Source organism: Alligator sinensis, unplaced genomic scaffold (genome assembly GCF_000455745.1).
Source record: "Alligator sinensis unplaced genomic scaffold, ASM45574v1 scaffold1066_1, whole genome shotgun sequence".
Lineage (NCBI taxonomy): Eukaryota > Metazoa > Chordata > Crocodylia > Alligatoridae > Alligator > Alligator sinensis.
Genome location: NW_005842854.1, coordinates 355588 through 361587, shown reverse-complemented (window position 1 = coordinate 361587; position 6000 = coordinate 355588). Strand labels below are relative to the sequence as shown.

At 43.7% G+C, this 6000-nt stretch overlaps 1 protein-coding gene across 1 annotated transcript in view; it reads right to left on the bottom strand.

Moving 5' to 3' along the window:
* Positions 1 to 823: 823 nt before the first annotated feature.
* ATG10 (autophagy related 10) overlaps positions 824 to 6000 on the bottom strand; it is a 159918-nt gene continuing 154741 nt past the window's right edge. The window contains exon 8 of the mRNA XM_025191714.1: positions 824 to 1844. The gene's annotated coding sequence lies outside the window, so the exon portion shown is untranslated. The remainder of the gene's footprint in view (positions 1845 to 6000) is intronic.

Here is a 6000-nt window from a genome sequence, read left to right as displayed (position 1 = left end):
TGGGGCCGGTGGGGCCGCCCGCGGAGCAGCAGCGTGGTGGTGGCCGGGTGGCATGAAGTCATCCCCACCACCACCCCGCGCTGCGCCACTGCCGCCGGCCACACAGCACTAAGCACAGCGCTGTGTGCAAACTCAAGCCCTGCCCCCCTCCCACCCCATGTATAGTCGTCGATTTACACCTTACGCGATTTTCACCTTACGCGCTGACTTCAAAACCTAACCCCTGCGTAAGATGCGATTCCACTGTAACTGCTCTTGTAACCATTCACAAAAGACTGTAACTATTCCTGAGGACCCTAGAGACAAAGAACCCTATTCATTCACACAGCCTTTCCAACAGAGAGATGATGTTCTCTGCTCTCTAGCTTCCTATTGCAAACACAACAGGAGGTTTTTACTTAATCCCAAGCAGACCACAGCATGTAGCCATGTCCGCTACTCTATCTGACCTAGGCAAACAAAGTTTCCTGGTCAGCAGTAACAAACAATATTTCCTACGCAAAACTTACAACCCTAGTTACAATTACCATACAGCTCTACCTTGCTACAAATTTTAGTTAACCCCTCTGGAAAGGGTCACTTTGTACCAACACATTCCCTGATCGGTCAGGTTACTGACCTTGTGTCCTGGTGGAGTGGCCAACTGTTGGGCTGAATCTTAGGAACCAGCCCCTATACCTTTGCTCCAGGCAAGCGCAACCTTTGGACCGACCACAACACCTGCCAGTTGATAATAGGTGAGTTTATTGATACAGAGTGATAATGAAAAGCAAAAATAAAAACAATCAAATAATTTTATATCTACCAATCCTAGCGGTGTCGTCAGAGTCGAGGTACATCTGGCCAGGATGTATTTTTTACTTTTGAGGCTTTTTCCTAGGTGTCACCAGTTTGGAAGTGGGATTCCAAGGCCCACAGTCCCACTCCAGTGGGATGCATGAGATGGGCTGGTCATATGCCCCCTGTTCATGGCAGCCTCAGGGACCCTTCCCAGGGGATGGGGACCCTCAAGTTTTTACTTTTGTGTATAACTGTCATCTGCAAAACTTTAACAGACATATGACACTGAAGATTTTTCAACTGCTTAACCTGTTTCTTTAAATGTTAATTCATAATTTTTTATACACCTTTGTTGCTACACTTTAAAGTCCACTTGCCTTAAGTCACACAATACATCTTAAAATCCGTGGTCATCAACTGCACGGCACCTAAATTTCCCCTTCTAACCCTCAGGTACAGCTACAGCCAAGGATTAGTGGTAGAAGTGGAGATCCTAAACATGGAGCTTCTATATCCCCCGCGCGCGCACACATTTTCCATCAATTAAATGTTACACAAATTGCCAATTGCTCAAATCTTATGAAGGGGATAAGGCAAAGTGCTGCACTTATTAAGCGCTTAATACACATATACATCACTTTCATACCGCAATTTCTGTTCTACACTGGTGTATGTTATCAGTGTTATATGGGCTTGGACCAACTTAGTGGCCAGCCAAGTTGATCACGAGTGGGAGCCAGGCTCCTGCCGGTCCATCTTGTCAGACAAACTGATACTCCAGGATGCCATGCAGAACAAGACCCAAAATCGATATATCTTGCTATCTTGCCCCATCTTTTATAGCCTTGTCAATTCACCCAATGCCCTGGGCTTTTGTTGTGCTATCACTGTGTTCTTCCTTGAAGGTCAATTGATGTTGTTCTCTCTCTGTTCTGGGGCAGATTCTTCTTGTTTTGACTTTTTATCTGTTTGCATTCTTCAGCCAGTCGCCAGCTGATGTTTTCCTTTTTCACAGACACACTCTCACCCATTCCAGCATACAAAGGTTGAGCACTTATGTCAAGCTACAGAACAATACATAATAAAGTTTCTTAGGGAAATGCAAAACTCAAAAAAATACATAAGATTAAGGCAATAGGCAAAAGTTTATTTTCATGTTATTTACCTAATATAAAGCTGGTATTTATGCTATTTGTATAACAGTAGCACGGTCTGATAGGCCTGAGAGATGGCTTTATTCCCAGACCTATTGTTACTTATATCCTAGTTCTGTTCATTTAACATTTACTTCAGTTTCCCTGTTTAAAAAAATAGCCATCTTTGTAAAATGCTTTGAGAGACTACTATTCACAATAGCCCAGTGCTTTGTGTATCAGAGTTACTTTTTAAAACCCTTCCCTTTAGTGCAATCCAAAGTGTCTGACAGAAGGATTGTTTTCATGGTCTATATTTATGTGGCCCCTGACACAGCTGACTGTCAGGTTCCAGCATGGGGCATCCCAAGGGCCCAGGACACAGCTGTCCTGGGAGCCCAATCCCAGGGTCCCTGTGCACTGAGACCTTTAAAAACACATGTTACCACCCTATTGGATGGCATTGAGGGTCTTAACTCAGTCCCAGCTCATGGGGACCCTGGGATTGAGCTGCTGTAGCCTGATCCCAGAGTCCCTGTGTGCTGTACAGCTGGGCAGAACCAGGGTTTTGAATCAGCTCCGTGGACAGGGTCCAACCTCCAGGTCCCCATACATGGGGCAGAGTTAAAACCTCAGGTGAGGTTTTGACAATTGGGATCGTCAGCTGGGGCTAGGGTCATGGCTGGAGCTGGTTTCAGATCTGCCCTAAATCAGCTGATTGTCAGCACCTGGATTTTAACTTGCTGGTGCAGGGGGAGCCTGATCCCCTCCACTGACCAGTAGGGTGCAATAGGGATCTAATCCCCAATCCAATCCTAAAAACATGCATCTGTGTTGTCACAGGAGGTACAATAGTTTGCATCTTAAATCCCACGGCATCTTAAACTGGATGTCTGCCAAGGGCATCCTTTGTTTTGCAGCTCTGTTTTGAAGCCCAAGTGCAGGTAAGGTATTTGAAATATGGATTAAAATTCCATTAGCTCTAAAAATAAAGGCACTGCCAAATATTAAAAGCACTTGGCAGCCTATTAGTCGCATACCCTCAATTTCAGAATTGGTAAATGATTGCTTAGCATACTTAATGAACAGGCTCCTTTTACAATTCCAAAGAGTCTAGGGCAGCTGGAATTGTACCCTTAGAGCTCTCTCAGCCAAGCTGTTCCCATAGGAACAAGAATGAAGAAATCTGTTACTGCCAGTCAGACTAAAAAAAACTGAAGATTTTTGGAAGCTATTTTGTTTGCTTGGCTGCCCCCTTTGCAAGAGGGGAGCAGGTTGGAAAAATAAAATTGGAGGAACACTCCCCTCCCAGCATTAGTACTTGTCTTTTATATCTCATTTTGAAAAAAATAGGCTCTTTGGGGTGGAAAATGCTCAGCAGAAGTGTTGAACAGAATGGTGAGTCTTTAGCTTTACATAAATGGCTATGGTGGGAACCACAGGTTCCAGTTCCTAAAGGCTTACCTCTAAATTGTAAGGAACATCTGGTCTTAGGATACCTGGATTTTGAGCATATTGTCTTTTTCAGACGCCAAGAACCATCAGCCCTCATGGAGCAAGGTGTGGGCCTTTGGCCCTCAAAAAACCTGACAATAGGTATCTTAAGTTGTATAGAAAAATCGATCCAATAATATAAGGTCAGAAAGGATGTCAGATCATCTAGTTCGACCTGCAGACTCTAAAATTTTAATCAGTTATTCCTGCCTTGAGCCCTATGTCTGCCTTCCAGAAAGGAATCCAGAGTCATCTGAAGATATCAACAGAGGGAGACTCCACCTCTTCATTACTTTATTCCAATGCAGCTCTCAACTAAAGAGTCTTCAGTATATGACACATCATCCTTGGCACAGGTGTTTGTATACCATAATCAATCTTTCCTTAAACTAAACAGAGCAATTTAGGTATTAAACCTATACAGCATTTTCTTCAGCCCTTGTTATTTTCATCTCTCTCCTGCAGTCTTTTCTGTGCTTTAACATACTTTTCGACTGTGAAGCCCAGTAGTAAGTACAGTGTCCTGGCATTAGTCTTGTTAATGTTGAATACAAAGGTAAAAATCACATTCATAAGTATTCCTTCCATTTGGTGTTCCTAAGCATCTTTCCTTGCATTTGGTAGCATAAAACGCCTTTTGTATTAATGGGCTCACATGACAACTTTGCTCTGTACTACTATCCTGCCCTTGATATTTACCTTTTTTTTCCCCCAATTTTTGTCATCCTAGCCTCCTGGAATGCCACTAAGAACACCCATCCATGAATTCCTAATTGTTTGATATCTATGCTAGATTTTCCATTATTTTGCATGAGATGGATACAGTGCTAATAAGCCTATAATTACCTGGGTCATCTCAGTTGCCTTTTTCAGTATTGGCATGATATGAACACACTTCTTGTCTTCTGGAATTTACCCAATATTCTAAAATGTATTATAAATTAACATCAGTAGGCCACAGGTCTCGGCCAATTCTCTTAAGACTCCAGGGTGCATGTTATCTGGTCCTGCTTCTTTAAAAAAAAATGTTGCTAGTGGATGTTGCTTAACATGCTTTAGTAACCAACAGGCTGGAGAGTACTCGAGCATGCTGCTTCTTTTACATAAGAATTTACTGCCTTTTTATGGATCATTAACACTTACCGTTTCCAGCTTGTAAAGGGCCTATATGATGTGGATATACTCCTAACCATACAGTCAACAAAGAAACTTGGGTGCCTGACTGCTATTTAGAAACCATAGTGCAAAATCTAGACCTCAAACCCCTGTTCAACTACTGCCTAACCCTGTAGTAGTTTAAATTCCCTAGATAGCTAGGGATTTCACTAGTAAAATCCTCTCAATACCTACATTTCTTCCCTGGACTTGTGAAGAAACATCCACATTCTTATGATGTGGAGTACAGTGTGGTTCACCAAGCTGATGTTCTCCTGCTGTCTTGCCTACAGACCCTGAGCCAGAAGGCACTCAGACCACATCTACTGGATAAGACCTACTACAAAATACAGAAAAATAAAAGTTCTGCCACTTACTAAAGTATTTTTGTATGTTTTGTACAAAATGGAGCTGCTGCAACCAGAGAAACTAAGAAAGCCTCACCTCAGAATATGCTAGAGCATTCCAGTAGGATGAGGAAGTGTTCATGTCCAAATCTTTCCTTTGCCTGACTTGAAGGAAGGGTTTGAACTCAAATCTTTTACCTCAGGACAGCATGCTAACTGCTGGTCTATAAAGTATTCTGAAGCCAGCCTTTTTGATGATCTGTTCCAGAATATGGGCTGAAGCCCAATAGGTAAAGCTATAATCCCCCCTTGAAGTCAGGGGGTGGGGGGAGGGGAACTAAGGGTAAATCAGTGATTACTTGGGACAACAAAAAGCCAAAACAGTGAAGGTCTAGTTTAAAACAAACGCACCAAAGGGGGACACTGAGCAGAGTGTGCTGGAACTACCTGCTGGCCCACAAACAAGTCCAGGGAGCCAATGGACACTGTTCAATGAAACTCTGCCCAGAGACATGAATGGATGAGGGACAGGAAAATGGGCTCAGGTCCTCCTGGCCAGAGCCTCTTTCTTGTTTAGATATATTGCCAGCTTGGCTAGGGCCAGGAGGAGGTTGACTAGGAGGTCCTGGGACTTGGTGGGGCCATGGATGGAGAGTGCATAAATGAATAGGGGCAGGGAGTAGTGCAGCCGGAGCCTTAGCAGGCAGTTCTGCAGCAGACGGTGAAAGGATTACAGCCTAGTGTACTCCAGGCAGGCATGCACCAAGGTCGTCTCCTGCTCACAGAAGGGGCAGTTGTTGGGGGAGTCTGTATACCTCACCAGATACACACCCACGACAACAACTCCGTGGACTGAAGCAGGTGTCTTTCCCCTGTTAAAGCTGGTTCACATTCTTTGTTCAAAATACTTGAGTATTTACTGGACCATAGAGAAAACAATTCTGTATCTTACTTGTGGGCACCTGGGAGGCCCAGGGACCATTCCCTGTGCTACTGAACATTTAATATAAATTGGAAAAGCTTCAACCCACCTGGGAATAAACTACAGCCTCACTTTGAGGGATATAGGTTCAAATTCCTGTTTCAACCTG